Source organism: Rousettus aegyptiacus, unplaced genomic scaffold (assembly GCF_014176215.1).
Source record: "Rousettus aegyptiacus isolate mRouAeg1 unplaced genomic scaffold, mRouAeg1.p scaffold_m13_p_1, whole genome shotgun sequence".
In the NCBI taxonomy this organism is placed as follows: Eukaryota; Metazoa; Chordata; class Mammalia; order Chiroptera; family Pteropodidae; genus Rousettus; species Rousettus aegyptiacus.
The window spans coordinates 181,336,640-181,360,043 of NW_023416284.1; the positions used below are offsets into that span (position 1 = coordinate 181,336,640).

Consider the following 23,404-nt stretch of genomic DNA (forward strand, 5'->3'; position numbering starts at 1 on the left):
AGGAACAAACACGGGCCCATGTGCAGCAGGCACCTCAGGAAAGAGTTCGTGAACGAAATCTGGTCAATTTCCCAGAGCTTCCTTTAGTTAAGGAAATACATGGGGAGATAAATAATTGGGCTCGTTGGTTTGCCAATGTCCAGATTTTCACATTTTCTGGGTGGAAGACAGATGAGCCAACAAGACAGATGCCACAAATTTATGTCCCCTGTTCTCCAGGATTGGGTCCGGGGGACTTTTTCTTTCCCCCAAGTCAGAGTTGTTCATCTGATCCACCTACGGCATCACATTCGAAACATCCGTTGCATGATTCTCACAGAGCCCTGTGGCCAGAGATGGCTGGGGACAGTGGTCCTCGCTCTTTCTGAGGGTCCGGATATTCGGGTTCCCCGCGTGGGATTCTGGAGATGCAGATAAACCAGCAAGGAAAAGGGGCCTTATTTCTGACATGCACTTTGGATCAGGAATAAAAGTAGTAAGCTTAAACTTAGAAGAATACTGAAAACCAACCAACCAAACATCCATCACCGGGTGAATGACTAAACAAGATGTGGTTTATCCACACAGTGAACACTGTTCAGCAAAACAAAGAAACAAAGCGCTGACCCAGGAAACCCAGGAGCAGACCTAAAACAAACAAACAAACAAAAAAAAACCTACGCTAAATGAAAGAAGCCAGACACAAACCACTGCACATGGAGTTAGTTACTCCACTGATACGCAGTTCCCATAAAAGGCAAAACTACACAGACAGAAAACGGACACCGGCCGCCTGGGGCGAGACGCGCAGGTTGGGACCCAGAGCACAGGAACGAGGAAACCCGTTGGGGGGACAGAGGGTTCTAACCTGGATTTGGGTGGATTGTGGCACAGCTGTAAGAATCTACCCAAACTCATTGAACCATGCAGTTAGAATGGGCGCCTTCTATGATATGCAAAGTATATCTGGATAAAGCAGTCGAACAATTACATGAATGAGAAGAAAAGAAGAAGAAGAAGAAGGAGGAGGAGGAGGAGGAGGAGGAGGAGGAGGAGGAGGAGGAGAAGGAAGAAGAAGAAGAAGAAGAAGAAGAAGAAGAAGAAGAAGAAGAAGAAGAAGAAGAAGAAGAAGAAGAAGAAGAAAAACCGTTGAAATCCCAATAGTAAAAATATAAAATCGGCTGGAGTTTTGAATGTTAGGAGGCAATTTATTTCTCTTCGTGGAAATGAAGAGGGAATGTGTGCAGGGATGAGTGGGAGAGACATGTGAAGTGGAATAAGGGAGAGAAGGTTAATTCCATCTCCTGTTTTACAGAGGGAGCAAAAACGAGCCTGTCTCGCTGCCCCGTGGGCTACGGATCCGGCTGGCCTCCCACCTCCCAGCTTCACCAGCATGGACGTGGTAACGCCGCGGCATGTTCTGTCAGACTGTTCCTTAAACTAAACAACGCCCTTGCTCCGGAAGTTTCCCCAACCGACTCACCCCATCGCGGTACCAGCGGAATGAGTCAGGTCAAGTCCACCAGCACGACTTATCTTCCGTGTACGCACGACGGCTCTGAGAGATCGTTCCCTCTTGCATTAAAATATTGGGGACAAAGTCCTGCACACCAGAACGAAATGTCTAGCACTTACATTTCCCAGCTTTTAGAAGCAGGGCGTTAGTCATCTCCAGACTTAATGACACTTTCCCAAGGCCCTGCGAGAACTCCACGCTGAGCAAGCAGTGCAGAGAGGAACACTGTGAGTTTGTTCCGCTCGTTAAAAAGTGATCAGTCTTGGCTGGAAAAACTGAACACATCCAGGCTCGGCCTTGCCGTCTTTACATTTTCCTGTCCTTTCCCATGTGAAAACGAATTTCCTGCAAATAGAGTTAGCAGACTCTCCAAATGTCGGAGAGCGCGCGACTACCGTTTTTAGAATTTTGTTTTTTAAAACGTTAACCTTCTCCGAATATAAAATTGAAGGTCTTGGTGGAGAACTTGAAACACACATTTGGATTCATGTCTTGATTCAGAAAGGCAACCGAAATACGGAACACGCGCACGCACACACACACACACATGCACACTTCAACCGACATAGGACAGCGACGACCTTTCGTAATCACCGCGGAGACGGAGAGCCTCTGATCTGCCGCAACTTCGGGCTTGGTTTTTGCCACCTTTACGTGTTTGGAGACGGTTCTTAACCCCCTTCCCCCAATAAACAAACAAAGAAACAAACCAGAACCACCGCCCCATGGAAGCGCCATGCGGAGAGTCCTTCTTCGGACGAGGTTTCAGATAAGAGTCAGCTGAGAACTTAACGCGGCTGGAGGGAAGGGCTGGGGAACAATTTCACCACAGGCTTTGGCAGCCGCGCGGCTTCCTACACGCACTGAGACGAGCCGGCAGGACTCTGGCCGCCAGGAGCACGCAGGCCCCGAGCGGCTGGTGGCCACGTCCCGCCTCGCACAGCACGAGGAAGGCGATGGAGTGTGCCGTAAGCTCAGCGGCCTTCGCGACGGCACAGCGAACCTTCATAGACTCAGAGCCCGGGCGACGTAATGCGTGGGGCCCGGTGCAAAAGCGATCGAGAATTCCGAGACGGCAGGAGGCGAGCCCCACGTCCAGTGTGGGGCGCCGTGTGCCCGTCCAGTTCACACGCCCCGAAGCCAGCCTCACTCAGCGACGCCTTCATTTTCCCAAAGGGCGGCTCCTCGGATCCTTCTAAATCAGGAAGTCATTGAATAATTTCCAGAAGGTAAGGAAAAGTATCTGGAAAATGGATCCATTAAAAAAAAAAAAAAAAGTCAGTAGCTAGCGCACAGAGCGTACTCGGAGCCACGCAGAGCTGACCACACGTGTGTGACAGCCAGGCACACCTCGTTTCTGGTCTGTCCTCTGACCTGCCCGGCCCCCTGTGAGACAGTCACCATTGGAACGTGCCTGGGACTCGCAGGGAGCTGCATGTCCCCGCGGCAAACAGAAAACTCATCTGGAGAAGGAGATTCAGTCTCTTCGTTAACAAAAGCACCACGCGGCCCGGCACCTTGTCGCTGCGAAGTCGTTCAGGCTTCGGCCGAATCGCGTTGCGGGCGACAACCACGCCCCGCTTCTCCAGCCCCTTCCGCAGCGGACGCCTCTCGTTCCTTCCACAAATGTGGACTGAGGTGCCGCCCCGGGGAGGGGAGACGCATCTGGCGTGGCCTCAGGGGACCCGCCGCACTGCAGGGAGGAACCGCGAGAGAAAACCGAGAAAGCCGGTCCCAAGTCAGAGGCGAACAGCTGCAGCCTCCTGGAGCACGCGGGGCAATTTTCGAATAAAAGGCGAGGCGAGGGCACCCGGACCCACGGGGCGGGCGGTCAGGGCGGCCCCCCCGGAGGAGGCGGGCGCACCGCGGGGTTTCTCAGGACCGGCTCTTGCAGCGCCCTGCGCGGGCTCGTGTTCGTGCCCCTGAGCATGGGCGTCTCCTGCCCCTCTGCCCCCTGCCCCCTGCGCCTTCCTCCCGCTGTGTGGACCTTCCGCGCCCGCCCGCGCCTCCCCCGAGCGGTTAGGCGCACTTCGATGCCCCTCTATTTGCTGCTAAGGTCACCACTGCAGAGCTTGGCCCAGAGCCACAAAGGTTACCAACCGCGTGAGGAAGCGACGTAGAAGATTCGCTCGGCACAGTGCCAGGGCCGCACGACGTCAACGCCACTTCCCTTGGTGGCCTCTGTCTGCCTCCCCATGAGCCTGAAGTCCGCAGGAGCGATCGTGTTGGACACCTGCTGCCCAGCAGCGCCCAGTGCGGACCTGGCCACAGCAGACGCTGCTTCACGCATCCTCCCTCGACCAGCGACCTGACGGGTGTGTCGCGTCCAGCGCCCTGCCCCGGAGGAAGGCCCAGCCTCCGGCGTGCGGGGAACCTGACCGCGGCGTCAGGGGCGAGGAGCTGCTACGCCGCCCCCCACCTGGGCATCGCAACTAACAGAGCAGAGGTCAGACGGGCAGCTGGGACCTCTCGCCTTCCATAAACCCAGCTCCCGAGACAAAGTCGCCCACCTATAGCTGATGTGGGAAAGCTCAGCACCTTAATACATCTCTTCTAGGAATATAGGTTGGTCAGAGATGATGGAACCTTCCAGACTTTCTACCGTAAATTTCTACCATGCTATTAAAGTAATGTCCAAGAGATGCTGGGAAAAAAAACGAAACACACAAAACGAGAAGCGAGGGGATTTCCCGCAACTGGTTTACCGTCCGTATCCCTCTGGTCTTCGGTGACGCGTTCCCGCACGGGGGGCCTGGCCATGGAGCGCGGAGGCTGCGCGGTGCACGGCCCCGACCCCGGGTACCGACCTCAACACCGAGCAGGGCCTCGGGGGCCGCGGAGCTGCTTTGTCTCTATGGCTACGCAGCCCTCGCGGATTACGTGACCTCAGTTTCCTCATCTGCAAAATGGGGGTACTAACCATGCCGACTTTGCGGGGTTGCACTGGGCCTCAGCCGTTTCCAGAACCCGGCCTGGGACAGGACAATCTTAAATGGGGCTGTCACCATGGCCATCGTCATCGCCACGGCCGTCGTCCTGACTCTGGTTTTCTTTCCGTCCAGTCGCTTTCCTGCTGGTCCGAGGCGGGCGACCGCGGTGGACAGGCAAGGCTGGGAGCGGGGTGGGGCTCTGCCACCGCCCTGAGCAAGGCGCCGAGCGAGCGGCAGCTCCGTTTGCCACAGCCGCGCCCTCCCGTGACTCTGCACCGAGGACCTCAGTACCTCCGCCAGGTCACCCAGCCCTTCGCACTCCGATCCTTTCCCGATTGCTCTTCCTTCCTTGGATTCACCTCCCACTCCTTTCTCCAGGAACGAAATCGGGAGCAGATGCTCCAGGGGGCTCCGTCTTCTGCAGGGAGGCCAACTGGGGGCTCGTCTCCCGGACAGAGGGGACAGGCAGCGGGCGACTCCACCTGCAGCCATCTCCTTCCTCGGCTATGGCAGCCGGGGGACGACGTTCTCTGAACGAAAGAATTTTCTGGGAAGTTAAAATCAACAGCTTAAATGCATGAGAGAGAAAGCGGACGACACTTCCATGTGGCATGTGGCTCGTCCCATGTCACCTGGATGCAGCACGTCGGCCACGACACCGGCGCCTCACAGCGTGGTCCCGCCGTACGCAGGTAACCAAGCAGGTCAAGCCAGCGACTGCCGCGTCACACGAGCTGTGTCGAAGGAGGTTCCCCGTAACACCGGACTGAGCCTCATCGAGTTCACAGTGACGATAAATTTTCTCACTTTGTAATTCAGAATTGGGGTTGTGTTCTCCTCGGCTGAATATCTACCATCTTTTAAAATAGGATGTGTTTTAGCACACTCGTCGGCTTAATCTCAGTTAGATAATAAACACTCCATGGTCAGAGAATGCTTCTCTCCTCCTCCCGCAGAACCCACACCGTAACGCCAGGCTGGCTGCCCCGCGTCGCGGGAATGTTCTAGCAGGAATTTTACTGGAACATACAGTAGAACCTCTTAGGTGCAGACCCCACAGCTCCTTAAGGCTTTGACAGAACTACTTCCATCTTCAGATGATGACTGTGAAAAACTCGGCCGAGTGACACCTCACCTCTCTGCTTAACAAGTTGGTTTTGAAAGAGCATGGACACACACACACACGTACACACTCATGCACACACACACGTGCGCACACGTGCACACACATGCATGCACACATGCACACACGTGTGTGCACACACACACGAGGCCCGCCCTGCTTCCTCATCACTCTCTAATCCACCACACAAACTTGGTTTGCTTGCGCCTGGGCAGAGTCTACAGCTCATATTTTTCTCCTCCAACATCTTATTGTGAAGAAAAAAAAAGTGGGTGGGTGGAGCAGTTAGGCGTTGGGTTCTCCATCCAAGCTTCTTATCCCACACAGGTGGTTGGGGTCGGGTTATTGCTCAATCCCCCCGGAGGAGCGGGAGACCCCGAAAGTGCCGGGTACCAGGGCTTGTTAGGCTCTGCCTCGGGCACATTTCACATGCTCAACTGTTCGGTTCAGATTTCAAAAGAGAACCCCACTGAAAGAGGCCTCTCCGGGACCAGGAGGATGACTTATCATAAAATGGTGGTAAGATAAAAGCTGTTAGCAAGCAGTAAGAGTTAAAACACTTCCTTATCCGAGAGACAGTCAAGGTCAGGGGAGAAGACGGCCCACAAGGAACAGAACCAGCCCTGGCCTGACCTAGGGAGGGGGCTATTCCAGTGGAAGGGAGGGAGGGCCCCAAAACGTGGGTGACCGCAGAGACCCAGAGACCCCCACCAATTACACCCTCAGGAACAGAGACACGGAGAGGCGGGCAGATTCTCAGGGGTGCCGCCCGCTCTGCCCCGGCCCCAAGGGGCTCCGTTTGGAGATGGAGGGAAAGGTGACGGCCCTGGTCCTCCCTTCCCGCGGAGTCCCGCAGAGACCACCCAGCTCGGCTGGCTTTCTTCTCAGAACTGTCCTCAGAATCGCTCCTTCAGCAGAGGGAGCTAACTCCACAGGGTCTGGAGCGACGGCTTAAAGCCGTCCAAACCGCCAGGCACGGAGTCTTCTGCTGGTCTTAAAAAGTTCCTGTAAATGTGGTTAAATTGTGGCACATCCGCGTTTGTTTTACTTGAAAACATTCTTTTCCCTGGGGTCCTTTGCGAAACGGAGGCTGGCGCGAGCGGAACCATTTATCCCGCCCACGGGCGGCCCCGCCACCGAAATGGCCCAGGATGTGGTGGCCGGAAAATGTGCATCTACCCCGGGCTCCCCTCGCCCCGCCCCCGCCCCGGGACCACGCCAGGAAATGGGGACAGGGGACGTGCCAGGCCACCTCTCCGTGCCAGACCGAGGGACGGTCCCTGGGCGGGGGCAGCCCGAGGGCCCACGGAACAGGGGCAGCGGCCGTGGCTGGAGCCTCCCAGCCGTGCCCCTCCCCTCTGCCGCGCCGCTTCTCGGGGTCCCTAAGAGACCCCAGTGTGCAGGGTCCAGCAGAGCGTCTGGAGAAGGAGGCCGGGCAGCCTCCCGCTTCTCCCTCACGGAGCGTTGCAGGCCTTTGGCACAGGTGGGACCCACCTTGTCTACGGGGCTGCGAGTCGCCTCCCCGCCGGGGGCGGGCGCGAGGGTGGGGGAGAGAGAGGCAGGTCGTGTCCCACGGTGCAACCATCAGCAGGAAGTGGCGGCTGGAGGCCGGCCCGGCGCCCACGGGACAGACCCAGCTGGAGCCCAGCCCTGTGGGCAAAGCCCGCGTCCCGCCCCGGGAGGCCCAGCTCCTCGGGGCGGGGAAGGCTGCGGGAAGCTGCTTACGCCCGCAGGGTCTGACCCACAAACCCGGCTCGGCGGTTTGAGGAGACAGAGGTAGGAGGAAGGGAGAAGGGTGCCTCGGTCTGGCAGGTACAGGAACCAATACAAATAGTAGACACGACCAGACACAGGTAAAACTCCTCCGAGGGCCTCTCTCCGCGTTTCCCGGCGCAGGCGTCCTCCTCGGGATTCCTCTAGGAATGGAGGCCAAGTGAGGATTTCGGCGGCACCACGAGACGTTCATCGCGTCGCTTGGTCTGAAGTAACTTCTTAAACTCCCGCATGACTTGTGCGTGTGTCGGCGGGTGTGCGGGGTGGGGGCGTGTTAAAATGTGCATTTCTGCACAAAACGAGGCTCGCAAAGTCCTTTCGCCGTAACAAGGCGACGCGGGGAAACCGAGGGAAGGATCGCGTCGCGCGGCGATCTCGCAGAGCGCGGCCACGGGTCTGGGCCCCGGCTTCCCGCGGGGCCGGAGAAGGTCATTCCGGGCCCGCTGGCGTGGGGGCGGGACGAGGCGAGCCGGGCAGCGCGCGCGGCGCAGGGCGCCGGGCACGGCCACGTCACAGAGCGTAGGTGGGCGACCCGCGGGGAGGGGCGTCATGGAAGAGGGCGGTGTTCTTCCCCCTGCATTTCCCACCCAGGAAGGTCAGAGAGGCCCTCTGCACAGCCAGGCGCCCAGGTCTGTGCCCTCACCCCGCCCCCGCAGGCCTGACTCGACCCCTGTCCCCTGGACGTAGAGGCCAGCCCGACCGGGGTCTGCCTGCCTGGCCAGGGAACCCCAGATCGGATCTTCCAGAATGCTCTAACCCCTCCCCATCAGGCCACATTCCTCTCCCCTCTAATCGCCTCCTGACGCTTTCGCCCTCAGGTGACAGAAGGTGCCGGGAGCCAGCGCCCCGTTCCAGCTCCCCGGTTCCTCAGGCAGGGCTGCACCCTTCTCTAGAAAGCATTTCCGAGACCCCACACTGGGCGGGCGGTCCGTGCTTCCCGTCCCACGTCCCACATCACACACTCCTCCTCCCCAAGCCGGGTTAGAACCCCGAGTCCCGCGTCGGCGCTGCCCCCCAGGCAGACCCGCCTGGCTCATCTTTGCGCGCCCAGCGCTCCGCGGACAGCAGGCTGGACACCAGGGTCTGGGTGGAAACGCTGTAAGAGGACCTGGACTCTCGTGGGAAGTTAGTTACAGGGACAGGCCGGCCCCGCTCACGCCCAGACCCCACCCGGGAGACGGAGGGCAGGGCCACGGTGTGCACCCAGGGGCTGGGGCCGGGCCTCACCTGGGGATGGTGCGGCGGGTCCAAAGGTTGCAGGACGAGCAGGGGAGGCGGCCCCCTCCTAAGCTAGAAGGCCGGAGACAGACAGGGAGGGCGGGTGCTCAGAGGCGAACAGATAAGGGCTGAGGCCTGGAGCTCAGGGGTTCTGGGTGAAGGCCTAGGGAGAAGGCAGGTGTGCCTGGGGCTTTTACTTCCCTTTAGCTAGTTAATCCCTTCCACCGGCAGGGGTCCTTCCCCTGAGCATTCAGGCTGGGATGGGAGTGGACTAACCAGATCCCTGTCAGATGGAGTTCCCTAAAGCAGTGGGTTTTGCCGGCCAGAGGACCTTGCCCCTCCAGGGGACGTTTGGCAATGCGTGGAACAATTCTGGTTGTTTCGCTGGGGCATGGGGGCGGGGTAATACTCCAGGCATCCGCAGAGATTAGATCAGGAATGATGCTAAATGGCCTAAGATGCACAGGGCAGCCCCCAGGGCAGAGGCCAACCTGGCCCCACCGAGATCAGCAAATCTGCCTGGTCCCATTCAGCGCCAGGGGCTCAGCTCTGTGCTAGAGACAGTGCAGGTGGAGCCTCCGCCATCAATAAGCACCTGGGGCCGTCGTGGGGGGGGGGGTGGAACCCTAGAGAGAATGTCACACAACAGGGACAGCGTCTGGGCAGAGTGGCGGTCTCGTGAAGACCCATGGGATGGAGGGAGGACATCAGGACGGTGGCCAGGGATGCTGGCGACAAGCGCGAAGGGCCACACACGTGGAGGGGGGGCAGGAAGTTCCCCCCTCCCCCGCAGCGGGAAACAGAGAGGGAGGAGGAATGAGCCTGAATTTTCTACAGGGGGTGGGACCGTGGGAAGTTCTGGGTTCCTGCGCTGGGGGAGAGCGCAGACTCTTTAAAATTCCATCCACCTGGGGTAACCTCTGCCCCACAGAGGGGTGACAGCTCGCGGGGTAGCCGACAGAGATGCGAAAAAGACAAGCTCTCTCTCCTGGGTCAGTTTATCTCTCCCATTCTCACTGCAGAGTCTGTGTCTAGGATAAATGCCAGCAGGATCTTTTCAGATGATCCTCCTTTTGGAAGGTCAGGGGAGCACATGGGGGCGGTAACAGAGTTGTTGACGGCAAAGAACAGAAGAGAAAGCCTGTGGCTCTCCACCCGCAGCCTTGGGACCCACAGAGAGCCACCAGCTCACTGTGTTAAGAGCTACCTCTCAGCAAAGTTCCGTCCTGAGTGAAGCCCTGGTTTTGAAAACAGTCCGTATGGAATCTGGTGTTCAGGCTGCTCAGATATTTTCATCGCAGAGCCCTTTCCCTTCCCCCGCCGTCTCACCTCTGGGCTAAACCACAAAAAAACGACAAAGCTCCCTGAAAACCAGAGGCTTGTCCTAGAAGCACTGCTGTCGGTTTTTCCTCCGGTTCTAAAACGCCAGCCTCTCTTTTAGGATCTCTGCAGCGCGTAAGAACTGGATCGAGAGGCGTGCAAGAGGAAGATCTGCGCGGCAGATACTTGCTCACGATTCCAGAACTGTTTCTGCGCGCCTGCGGTGCACGAGGCCTCGGAGACGGTGGGCGGATATGACGCGGGCGAATGGGAGGGCACAGGACAGTGGTCCAGGGGCGGGGTGGGCGAGGTCCTAATCTCGGCTCTGATATTATTGCGACTCGAGGTGAGTAACTTACACTCTCCGATCTCTCCTTTCTTGATTTGCAAAATGGGAAGCGATCGAAGTTTTTGCCTCCTCAGTCTGTTATGAGGATGAAATGGACTAACAAACGGAACAGAACGGCACCCAGGAAGCACTCAGGGAAGGCGGGCTGGTATCGTCCTCATATGTCCTGCAGGTCGGTGGTCACCTCGGCGTCTCTGATGGCATTTGCAGGTTGCCACTCATCGCCCAGACGGAGGAAGACCCTCCTGCAGGGACTGTAGTGTCCTGCTTTGAACTACCATGAAGTCCAAAAGGGGCCTCTCCTCTCACGGGGCCCCGCGTAGAAATGACGAGGTAATAGCGATTATGTACAAACCAAGTTCAGAGGGGAGAGATCTGTGCCAACCGAGTTATCTGGAACAGCTTCATGCCTCAGGGAGAAGCTGACCTCATCTGAGATCAAAAAAACAAAGCAGGGGGACGTGCCAGATGTTTTTTTTTTTGGAAGGTCAGGGGAGCACATGGGGGCGGTGTTCCAGATGAACTTGGCTACGTTGCCCGTATAATTTCCACAGCGAAGGTAGAAATTAAGTGTGGCAAATGAATTCTACTACGAGGAGCTTCACAACATCAGGAAATACAAATAGGATGGACGGGAACGAGGTATTAACATTCTTTCCATTGGGTAGTAGAGATTTAAGGTGTTGAAAGCTACTCGGTTTTGTCAGAATGAGACAGACTTGCAGCGTGTCGTGGGAAATCTAGCTCTAAATGACAAGCGGTTACCTAGGAATCCTTCGGCCATGAACTCTTGATGCAGGTGAGTCTCTCTTTTAAATATGCTGCTGTACTTTGAGTCCATCTGGAGGGACTACAGTCCCACCGAAGTCTATAAGTAACTCACTATGAGAACTCATCTCGCTCAGCTTCCGCTTTTCAGAAACAGAAGGTACAAGGCTTCTCGACGGCATCCCTCTGCGTCTCCAGGGTCAGAAAGCCCACCTCTCCCATCTAGTTAATCAGAAATGTCTACTGACACCAGCCCTCGGCTCAACCAACGTGGACGATGCAAGAAAATCATAATGGACAACAGCCAACTGCTAACCACTGTCTCCCTCTCTACCTAGCACAATCTACACACAAAATTGTTCAATAGTAAAAGAAACCAAAAACACCTCTATCAAAAACAACACTCCCTGGGCTAAGGAGCTCCCTGTTTCCACATTGTCTCCCTGCTGGTTCCTGAGCTTTTTTAGTGAAGAAATAGTTTCCTATTTATTGCTATATCCATAATACATAGTGCCTGGAGCAGGAGCACGTCTTGAGAAACAGAGGAAGGCAGGTTAGATGGACCGTTCTGTGATAACATTCACCAAAATTGCTCTTATTTTAAGACATTTCCTCTTATTTTGTCATTAGAAGAAAACGGAAATCAGCCAGTCGCAGTAGCCCCCTTTAAAACCCCCAAGATATCTGAAACCAGTAGCTGTTAATCCTGTGTCTGGTTTTGCTCACAGTTGCTCACAGAACTTGGCACATCATAAATGGTCGATAAATACTGTTAAAAGAACGAGTTCATGATTTCAGCTTCCTCTTTCCCATGGCCTTTATCAGTCAGTGATCCTTGGTCCGCGCATGAAGCCAAACTGCAGAGTTTCAAAACTCGCTTCGCAAACCGGCTCTGTCTTGGGCAGACTACTGGACGACATTTGCCCCGGCTCTGGGTAAGGTCGGATGATTATGATGCCAGGCTTGACCACATATGTTCCTCTAAACATTTCGGTGTCAAAAACCATTTAGAACTGTGAATGCAGTATCTCCCCATACCCGTTACCTCCTTTCCAGAACACAGCAGATCCCGCAAAAAAAACGTAACAAGTTTTCCAAACGCTCATCTGAGCACCCCGCGATTTAGCGTGATGATAATGGTAGGTATTATTAGAAGGATGTTGTAGGTGCAGGTGGGATCCTCTCTCCCAGATTTCTTACTCATTTCAAGTCTAATTTAAGTCTGGTGTTTACTTCTCGAGCTTCCATTGAATTAAAACCTGGATTAGGCAGGATTTTGCCTCCTACTCACATCGCCAATCTTTCTTGCTCTGACTTAAACAAAATTGTCCCTGGACCTATATATCTACTAGTTCTTTGCACCAGCATAGAGTGTAAATGCCCTGTTTTCACACTGCAGATGGACATCTCCCCACTCGGGACAAGAACCTTGAGCCATGACCCACCTCTCAGCACCCATCCCCGTCCCCCGGGACACCTCTGCCTCCTTTCCCTTGAATCGTCTGCCTCAATTTCCTTCACACTCTCAGCAGCAGCATCCTCGGAATGTTCTTCTTAGACGAACTGCATCCTGTGTTCTCAACCTCCCCCTTGCCTCGCCTCCTCCCCTCCAGATCTGTGCTCATCCACACGTGCTGTCGCCCTGGTTGGTGGACTCCGACTGGAGAGCACGGACCGCAACTTCTGTGTGCTTCACGAACGCGGCAGCTCCCAGCTCAGAGCCTTGCACACAGTGAGACCCCAGCGTGACGGTGACTCACGATGACTTCAGAAGTGATTTCCTCGGCGCGCCTCCATTTAGCCTCTTTCACGGGACTGGAACTTGCTTTGCGTCTGTAACCCCAACGCCTTTCATCAGGTCAAGGCTGCTCATCAAGTTTCTACCCTCTACTCAGAGTCTGATTATAAGATAGCATTTTTGTTTCTGGCTGTGCTCCCAAACGATTCTTGCTACTTTTCCTTTGAACTCCATCCCATAGGCTTCTTGTAGTGCGTTTCCTGAGTCTGGAAACCCAAGACTGCCCACATCTCGGACTTCGACTTAAACTCTGCCCATCTGCTCTGGAGGGTCCTGCGGCAAATCTACATCCTCGAGGACCATTCCCAGGAGAGAAAAACAGTCACCAGCATGACTACTTTGCAAACGCTGAAAACCTACCATGCAACTAACTATTCATGTACTAACAGGTGATTTTCAAAACAAGAGTCATATTCTTCCTTGCGACACTTTTCTATGCTTTATGCCCTTTAACGAGTTCTCGCCTCGACTCTGTTTAGTCAGTGTTGTGCCCTGCTCTTTGGCGCCCATTTTCAGATAGCGTTTATAAGCCACAGATAATAGCATATTGAGATAAGGATCTTGGCAAACAGAACCTCATGAAAACCACCCCTTTTTTCCTGCTTCCTTGAGGTGGGGTCACTGGGAGGTTTGCACTTTTGGCTTTAACAGCGGGAAGGCGACGTGAGGGCTAAGTGACCTTCACAAATCTTGATCCAGAATTACAGATAAGACTAAGAATAGAGGATGAGGTGACTACTCGCCTGCCTTACGAAGGCTCGTTTGGCAGTTTGGGGTGCCCAGCAGAAGAAGGCTGGCCGCCGCCCAACGTTCCGTCAGGTGCACTGAGTGACAGCGTCTGTCTGACCCCCACCTGCCGACAGGCGCATTTGGACCGTGTCTTTCCAACGCACGTGTCTTTCGATTCTAATCATATTAAACTTTGCTTTTTGCTAGCTAGGTGATTCCTTTCCCTCACGTTTTATATCTTTCCTGAAAATCAATTCTTTTTCTCCCCGTTGAGGAAATTAAGAAGATTCAATAGTTTTCACTTAGGACTCTTGACTTGCTTCTGTGATCCCTGTCACCTGCACAAACACACACCCCTACACACAGAGGAACACACACACACATCTACACATACCCGCACACACAGAGAAACACACACACACACCTACACACACCTACACATACCTACATACACACAGAGAAACACACACACACCTACCTACACACAAACACACACCTACACACACCCGCACACACAGAGAAACACACACACATATACACACACACCTACACACACAGAGAAACACACACACACCTACACACACACAGAGGAACACACACTCACACACTCACTCACTCTCTCTCCTATCTCGGATGCTTTCCAAGCGAGGACTCCTGACTAACCAGCACAGATGGCCTAACCCTCTCCCCGCGTTTGGGGGAGGTCCGTGCGCCCTCGCGCTGATGGGGGGAGCCCGCCAGGCAGGGAGGACAGCCGCCGCGGGCGGGCGCCCTTTGTTGCTCCCTCACACTTGTCGGACTTAGGTCCGGTGCTGCATGTCCTCAGACTCCAGCTTTAAAGTGAAGACCCCTCCTTTAAATCTTTACACTTCGAGGCAAAACCGAGCAGAGGACGCCACACCCCTCCTCTCGGTGCTGAGTCTCAAACACCCTCCACGCCTCAGTTCCCGGGTCCCCCCTCCCTGAAAGCAGTGCATGCCCCCCCCCCACCAAAGGCTGCTCACGGCGCTAACATCACGTCTTGAGAAACCTTAGGTTTTCTTAAAAAAAGACCCCCAACCGAAGACTTGCATAAACACCTGACCACTCCTTTTATAATTCCTAGAGATGACGACGGAGACGTTTGCAGGCGGAAAAATTAAGTAAATAGAAAGAGGTAATTACAAATGCCTGTTTCCTTGACAACACCCCTCCCCCAGCCCTCCTGTGCTAGGGAAAAACCAACAGGAAAGCAAGGAGGAGCGGGTGGCCCGCGGCCGCGCCGGATCCCAGCCAGCCCCGGCCATCACCAGCCTGGCCGCGGCCACCTCCGGACGAGACGCCACATCAGTCCATTTCTGTTGGGGCCGCATTTGGTGTAGCATTTTCGTGGTTGCCATAGAAACGCCAGAGCGAGAAGAACGTGTTGCAGGACACAAAAGAGACCGATACGTAATAGGCACCTTCTCCCCGGGCTTCATCTATTGCAGAAAAAAAAAAATGCTTTCATCCGAGGGGCTTCGGGGGCCTGGGGAGAATGAAGCCGAGAGCAGCAGCGCGATCCCCGCGGGGAGGGGACGGGCTCCCGAGCCCAGCACAAAGGAGAGAGGTCCTTCCTCAGCGGCGAAGCCCCTCTGCCTTCCGGGGCTGCCCTCCACGTCCCCCAGGGTCCCCTCCTCGCTTCCTCCTCCGCCGCCCTCCACGCTTCCTCGCTCTGTACCTACCCCTTCCAGAGGGTTTCGTGAAATCCAGCCAAGGAGGGAATAAATAATCAGTGACGGAAAGAGGGACCGGAATCTGCCACGCCCAGCGGCGAAGGCGCCTGGGCACAGCACAGGGGCAGCACGTACCTCCTTCCCGGATGCCCTGGACACATGGGCTTCGGATTCGGACGCCGACGGGGAGCCTCTGGGGCGCAGGAATCGCCACTCGCTTATAGGCGCTGTAAGGCAGCCAGCCCTGGAAAGAAAAGGCAGACTCCACCCACGGGGTGGACCCTTCGGGGAGAGAAAAAAGTGGTCCTCGGCTGACGTCTCTCCCCACCCCATGTCACTTCCTTTTAAAGCTACAATTTAGCAGTTAGGGGGACGGAGATCAGGGCTGGTGGCCTATGAGTCACTCCCTGCCCCTTCCCATTAGCGCAGCGAGGGCTTCTCCCGGCTCCGCGTTTGAAACCTCTGGCTCGAGAATCTGCCAGAGTCAGCGACAAAGCCCGCGAAGGTGGCTTTTCTTTTCCTGCCGCCGCCTCCCCACATCCTGTTGCATCCCTGGGCCGAAATGGCTCCTCCAGGCTCTGCTCGGACGGACGCCAGCCTGGAAAAGGTCCTCGACTGGCTCCTGTTTAATTCAGCCGGGGTACGACCGACTTGCTCTGTAAAACAGCCCCCTCTCCAGCACCCCGTCACCTCTGACTGGCAGCGCTGTGCTGAGTGGGGACTGTGCTCCACTCAGAAGAGTCGCGAGGCGACCTCCCACGAAACAGCACTGAGGGCTCGAGAGAGCGGAGAGGTTCAGAACGGGCAACGTAAGCTCGGGGGTCCACGTGGTTTCTCCCCGCGAAGCAGCCACCAGGGCTGAGCGGGGCGCACACCCCACGGGCACCGAGCACGTGCCCGGGCCACTCCCCACAGTGGGTTAGAGCCGCCCGGTGAGAAGCGAGTGTGTTTGTGACTTTGAGAAAAGAGCCGGCTGTTGAAACTCCAGAAATGCCAAGTCTCTAACATTACGGGGAAAAAAGAAAAGGATTTCACTCTCCGGATACCCTTCGAATGGTCAGGAGGAGAACGACCGTCACAAATAATATTTGAATATTTACATCTGTCTCCTATGGTCACCCGCGTGCGTTAGATGTTTACAGTCTGGGAGGAAATAAACACAGTCACAAGTAACGAGAACACACTGCGGAATTACGATGAACTGCAAAAGTCCAAACAAACAAACAAGAAAACTGTGCCAGGAGCACAAGAGGGTGGGAAGAGCTGGTTTTGGTTTTGGGGGAAGGCAGCGCGCGCTCAGCGAGTGGGGTGTCTGGACGGGGGCCGCTACGGCATGTGGCGTTTTGACCGTCAGTGACAGGGCTCAGGTGGCAATGGGAGGCAGGCGTCTAAGACACAAAACGCAGTCCGCACAGGAAGCCCGCTGGTGGCGATGGCTGGTTTTCACGCCCGTGTAAAAAATAAATCCGACCGTACAGAAGTGCTCGTAAAAGATAGTTACAGCGGTTTCTTGCGGCCCATGCAATTTTTAAGAGTCCGCTCTCCTAACTTCTCAAATCGTGGTTTAAAATTCATTTGTTTCTAGTGGGACCTGCAAAAGTTTTGAATTCTGAATGAAATTTATTTCCAAATCTGCATGTGGAACACATTTGTGCCATATTTATTACAAGCAGAGTCAATGATTTCAGTGGAAACAATACGAAGTTAAAATTTTTGACAACTGCAAATCTTCTTCTAATCTCAATACCTTACCGTGTCTCTATTCCATTGCGATTATAATTATTATTGTGCTTACGGTTGCTACAGTAACACTTTGCCTAGTTAGATGATGTTGCTCACTGTCTCAAGTATCTCAGAAATGTAGCTGAGAAAGATGGGAGAACAATTTGACTACTTCTAAAAATTTTACGTGGAAGTATGACATTCATGGATTAAAAATCCCATGAGCTTTATTCAGAGTCCCATTTAGAATCTATCTTACTTTTAGATATCCTTACTCAGCTATTTCTATTTAAACAAAGAACCGTGAATATTGCAAGATCACGATCTAACAATTCAGTTTAACAGATACTTATTGAGAATCTGGACTAGTCGTCGAAGATAGAAAAACAGGAGTAAGGCACGACCAGTGGCCCGAGGTGCTCAAAGTCTTAGAAGCGAAAGAGACCTGAAAGCAATTAAGGACGAGGTAAGGGAGGCAGCCACTGAATTCTGCACACGCTCCGGAGATGGTCCTCAGAACGGGGCAATGGCAGTGGGGGAGTGTGACCCCAGCTTCCTAGCTCACAGCCACTGCGGAATGGATGAGAGTGAACAGTGTATTCATTAGCGAGACTGTAAGAAATAAATGCTGATAACTGGAGAGAGATCAGAGGCATAAACTGGTAACTCGAAAAAAGGACTCACAAATAGCCAATAAACAGCAACAACAGTAGAGATGCAACCTCACGTGCCAATGCAAGGAGACAGGAAGAGATGTCCGCTCTTTGCCTGTCCCCTTATCAGACGTTCCGAAACTGTACGGTACGAGGTAAGCAGGAAGCTATGCCATGGCTCGCTCCCCTCTCACTGGTGACGGTAAATCGGTACACAATAGGAACTGTGGCTGATTTGAGGAGACGACGTACAAAGCGTGAAGAATAAAGTTAGTCTGATATTTGGAATCTATGCTCTCACACTGGATAGTTACATGTTTCGACCAACTCTAACTGAGCCTTAAAAATGTGCCATGCCCATGTTTTTCATGATCAACACGCTCTCCAGGCTGTGGTGTTATTACTGTGGTCATTCTGAGTACCCTGGAAGAGCCTTGACAGTGCCCGTCAGCGAGGGGTCAGTCCAGTGGGACTGGACAGGGTGTCCTCCTCGATAAGCGACTGTGGCCTGAGTCCTTCCCCATACGTTGATGCGCACACAGAACCCTCTGTCGGTCAGCTCTCAGTGACTCTCAGCTCGGGATTTCGTTGCGAGCCTCTCAAAAATTGCTCTCACTATGCACTTAGCTCCTTCCCCTTCTCCATGTCTCCCGGCCATGTCGGCCTGGCAGGGGTGACCCCAGATTCGTCCATGTCCTCCTCCTGCACCCAGACTGAAACCGCTGTGTCCTGCAAGAGGAAGAACTGCATCCAAATCAATTAATGCCCAGCTGACGGGCAGCACACATAAAAGTTACCAGCTTCGCGATCTAATTTTAAAAGGCGAGGAGATACAGAAGCATACTGGAAGTTAGCTCGTGTGCGCCTCGCATCCAAGAGAGACGAGGTCACGTATTCTGAGTGGTATCTCCCTTCAGATGGTTTTCTGCCCTTGAACTTTATACTATCATTTGATTTTTAAAAAATTTTTTGATAAGCATGAATACGTTTATCAACAGAAAACGAAAGCATTTTCATTTTTAAAGTAAATATTTATTGTTATCAGTTGTTGGCGTAATGCTTTTCTTTATTTTGGTGACCATTTAAGCTTTTGCCCCAAAAGCACGTTAGAAGATAAGCTAATCTAAGTGTGGTCATGGTGCTGGCGACTCAGCAGCTGCATTTTAACCACGTCCGCGACAGATTCATAAACACGTAAGGTCTGAGACGTGCTCGTTCTGGTCCAAGTCTCTCGCCTTTCAAGGGGCATAGCTTGTCCCGGGTGATATGGCGAATGGGGGCAGAGCTGAAGCAAAGACCCGCCTTTCGATGATTCCTACCTCAGAATTCTCCCCACTGCATTCCCTCGGCGTTCGGATGCAAACCAAGTCCGAAAGAAATCTACTGGCAGAACAACGTGAAGAAGAGAATCTCTACTGAAACAAACGCTCATTTTCCTAAGTGTCGTTAGCTATTAAAAGCTCATCTGTACGCCATGCATTTGAGTCTATACATAGTCGGTTTCACTCCAAAGAAAATTAACCTTGGAATTTGGCGACTACGAGACCAAAGTTGGCAAAAAAAAAAGCATATGGCATCTTTTCTCCATAATCACTCATTTTATCTCGGTTTTAAGCCAAAGCTGAGCCTAGTTCAATAAACCTTACCTTTGTGACTGATTCGCAAGAGGTGGCAGAGTCCCGAGTCTTTACACAGGTTTTGGAATCTCGGCTTCCCCGGACATGAAATTCACGGGTTGAGACGTTTACAGGAGACGGGAAATGTGAAGCACCGGAAATGGCGTAGAATCTCGAAAAAAGCTCATTCTGCTCTCCTCGCCCCGGTCATTCACACACAGATGACTTTGAGATCTGGTTTCCGTGGTGTCTCCTTCCTGAAGCTCAGACCCGTCAGCCCGGCGACTGACTGTTTCCGGAGAGACCCTGAAGCTGTCCAAACTGAACAGGTCCGAAACACCGACCTTTCGGCCTCAGCCGTGCAGGTGCTCTGGCCTCCTGTCTCACGGGTTTCCGGTTCCCCGTTGCGGTGAGCGGTGACGTCGAGGATCTCTCCGATCCCTCCCTGCTCCTCTCGCGTCTCTTCCTCCTCACGTCACTGTCGATTTTCTTCTCAGAGGTATTCACGGGCAGCCGTCCCCTCTCAGTGCCTCTGCTGCTGCCCGAGTCCAGGTCCACTCAGGTTGGCTGCAAAAAAAAATCTCCTTCGACTTCTCGCTTCCACATAAAGCTCCAAACGCCTTCGGGTAACAGGCACGGCCCTTTCGGATCTGGCCCTCGCTCTCCCTCCAGTCTCATCCCTCTGCGCTTCCCACACTCTCTGAGGACCACCCTCTTCACGCTCATCTGCGGATGTGCCTCGCCCAGCCCTTTAGACTTGCTTGCCACCTCCTCCAGGAAGTCCCCTGCTCCTTCAGTGGGAAGAGTGGCCAGGCCGCACCTGTGCTAACGCACCTTCCGCGATGGTGTTTCGCTGGCTGTTTTTGTGTGTTGATTACCTACTGGCTTGCAAAGACAGGATCTTTGTTTTCACAGATCTGACCCATCACAGGGCTCCGTAAATGCTAACTAAATGAACAGGCGTGTTCACGCGAATCCCCTTTTTCTACAGGCGGGTGAGACTCTCCGTGTCGACTTTTATACCTCAAAAGAAGTTTCTCTTCGGGCATCTTCTTCATCCTGGCTTTCATCTATCATAAATCCATCTAACAAAAAGTTTTAACCGTCCATAAAATCACCTTTCTCATTTCCGCTCCGTGTGTCCCTTTCCGGTCTTTGCTCGCGGGTGTGCGTTATTTTAGCTATGATCACGGGAGTGTGGGACACGTCCTTACGTTTTCATGTCGCACATCCTGAGCCGGTTTTCATATCAGAGTTTTCATAATTAACATCTTAGTGGTGCCCAAACACTCTGTCTCCTGATTGTACAGTGAAGCCCGCGACTGTCCTGTGGGATGAGCCGGCCCCCCCGCTGTTACCTGCCGTGGTTCACTCCTCGGTTTCACTCACGCCCGTTTATCCAGAGCTAAGCACTTTGAATCAGACACTATTTCCTCTCCCTCCCCCGCCCCCCCATTTTACAAGTGAGGAATACAAAGTTCAGCCTGGGCCGGTCACTTCCTCACGATTCCGTACCTGGCAAAGAGTGCAGAAGGATGCGCACCTGGGCGGGCCGGCGGCAGCCTCACGCACCAGCACAGTGGGCGTGGCTTCCTCCTATCATTTGCATATAAACTTTATCCTTCTGTTTCTTTTAACATCTCAACTGCTTCAACATGCAATTCTTTTTTTCCCCACTTGTTATTCTATGTTTAACTCCTTATTCTGAGGTCATCTTTTGTGTATGGTGTAAAATGTTTAAGATGATTGGCGAATTGCCATCCTCTCATGCTGTTGATTCAATGATTTTTCTTCTTCCTCTTTTTTTTTTAACTGAAAAATAAAAGGACTAAGCGAGAGGCAACAGGCATTTATGTGAGTTCAAAACGAGAATAGCTATTTGCAATGCACTGATTCAGGCAGAAGCCCAAATGATGCTCTGAGCAGGAGACACAGGCAAAGGGTGTTTATGAGAAGGGGGAGGGGGTCAGTTACACCGTGGGAGGAAGGCGTTTGTATCAGTGCAGATAAGCTGAGACGATGACGCCAATTCTCGACAACATTTTTAATTTTTGGTGTGGTAGTCATCAGTCCCGCAGTCATAATATCTGCTTTCTTATTATCTTTGCGGAGCGTGTTTTGGGACACGGCGCTGTTTTAGGCCCTGTCCGAAGGTTCCTTTGCTCTCGATCCAAAGGTTTAACATCCGAAAGTTCCAGGCAGATGACGAGCAGGACAGTTCCTCTGGCGTGGCGGCTTTGCCTCTCCGTGAAAGTGGCTCGGTTATTTATTATTATTATTATTATTATTATTATTATTATTATTATTTTACATTTTGAGTGTGCTGGCGTAGGAGTCTGGGCTTTTGGAGAAAACAGATGGGTTAGGACCCTGGCCGAGGAGACTGGTCTTGCAGTGTTGGGGGTGGCCTTTCCCGAGAGGGGGCACGCATTCCCCCCACGCCCTCCACCCGCCGAGCTCGGGCTACGCGACAGGGGAGGATAAGGAGGAAGACCGGGAGCCCCCTGCCCCGCCACACCCACCACCCGCGTCCCCCGCCCAGGGCGTCCCGTCTGGGGGACGTGAGCGTTTCTCCACGTCGAAGCTGCAGGACACAGACGTGCCACCCGGACGTCTCCCAAGGGACCTGGGCTAAGGTCGCTGCCCGTCTCCACGGCAGAGCCCGCGCGGCGGCTGCGCGGGATCCGTCCCCAGGAGAGAAGGGCACAGCCCGAGCGGGAGAGGGACCCCGAAGGAGGGCGCGACGCGCGTGGCGCTGGCCCCGTGCGACTGTCGCGCTGGCCCCGTCACCGCCCCGCTTCCGGCTGAGCGCCGGGGGTCGCCTGGGGCGCACGTGAGTCCCCAGGTCCCCTCCGTGCTGTGGCGGGGCCGCCTCCCCCACGGACACAGAAACTGGCGACGCCGGGCCCCTCGGCTGGTTGCTGCGGTGACTTTGGGGTGGGGGTGGGGGTGTCCCGCCCACGCTCCCACCGCCGGGGTTTCCGGGCCTCTCTCTGGAGAAGGGGGCCCTTGGGATGTTTCCTCGCCTCAGCATTCTCCAAATCCTTTGAAGAGGGTTCGCCTACTGATTCGGGGTGTAAGTCTCCATGACGTCATCGCTTAGCGTCCCCCGCCGCCTGCGCCCCGGGTGCCCCCCGCCGCCGCCTGCGCCCCGGGTGTCCCCCGCTGCCGCCTGCGCCCCGGGTGTCCCCCGCCGTCTGCACCCCGGGTGTCCCCCGCCGTCTGCACCCCGGGTGCCTGCAGCGAGAGCACCCGCAGAGAGCAGCTGGCGAGCTCCTGGGGCTGACCCGGTGGCCCGCCCGCCCGCTCCCCCGCAGGTACGGACTGGGCTCGGAGCTCCGCCCCCCCTCCCCCCGCGAAGGGCCAGGTTTTGCCTTGGACTGGGCCGTTCACGCTGAGAGCTGGTCTTCCCATGCTCACACCCCTGAGCATGTTTTCATTGAAATACGTGGCCTGTCACGATGTTCAGTCAACTTTACACATTTCTTCTGGAAGGATCGCCAGGCTTCGCGAGCTCACTGCGTAGGGGCTGGCTCTGTGGACGACTCTGCCCTGAGCCAGCCCCACGGGGCGCTGGAGAGGGAGATCCTAGGGCCTTTCAAATTAGAATTTTTGCTGAAATGAAGAGAGGAGTCTGAGTCGTTTTCAAGAAAACCCTCTTGGTGGGTTGGCTTAACAACCAAGGTTTGGTTAAATTGTGAAATAAACTAATCAATTATGTCGTTGGGCCTTGAGAAAAAAAATAAAAGGAACGAAGGACTTCAAAAACTTGCGGCAGACAGAGAACGTACCCTGGGCTCTCCGCGCCCCGCCGCCGTCCACCTCCGCTGCCCTCCTTTCTCGTAATCTCTGCACTTCCCGTGTATTTTCATAGAATATTTTTCAAAACAATTATATCCTGAGAACGGAGGAAAAGCAAACTCAAATGAGAACACCAAGTACTGAAAAATAAGAAATAAGTGTAAGACTTGGAAAAGAAGAAATGAAATTCCTATTATTTGCAGAGACGTGTTCGTATGAATAAAATTCCGAAAGAACCTGCCGCTCATGGACTAGAATTAGTTAGCAAGGTTGACGTGCTCACATCGGTGGGCTCGCGATACCACGTGACAGGCATTTTCCGAAGACGCCCACGGCCCTCTCCGCTCTCCCACATGTTCCGCAGTGTGACTTACCACTCACTCCCTCAGCGAGAGGTAGGGTTTCCTCCCCGCGC

At 54.3% G+C, this 23,404-nt stretch overlaps 1 protein-coding gene across 1 annotated transcript in view; it reads right to left on the bottom strand.

Moving 5' to 3' along the window:
• The window catches only part of AGPAT4 (1-acylglycerol-3-phosphate O-acyltransferase 4), an 87,719-nt gene extending 72,172 nt beyond the window's left edge, over window positions 1–15,547 (bottom strand). Inside the window, exon 1 of the mRNA XM_016152745.2 lies at window positions 15,333–15,547. The gene's annotated coding sequence lies outside the window, so the exon portion shown is untranslated. The remainder of the gene's footprint in view (window positions 1–15,332) is intronic.
• Window positions 15,548–23,404: the final 7,857 nt, after the last annotated feature.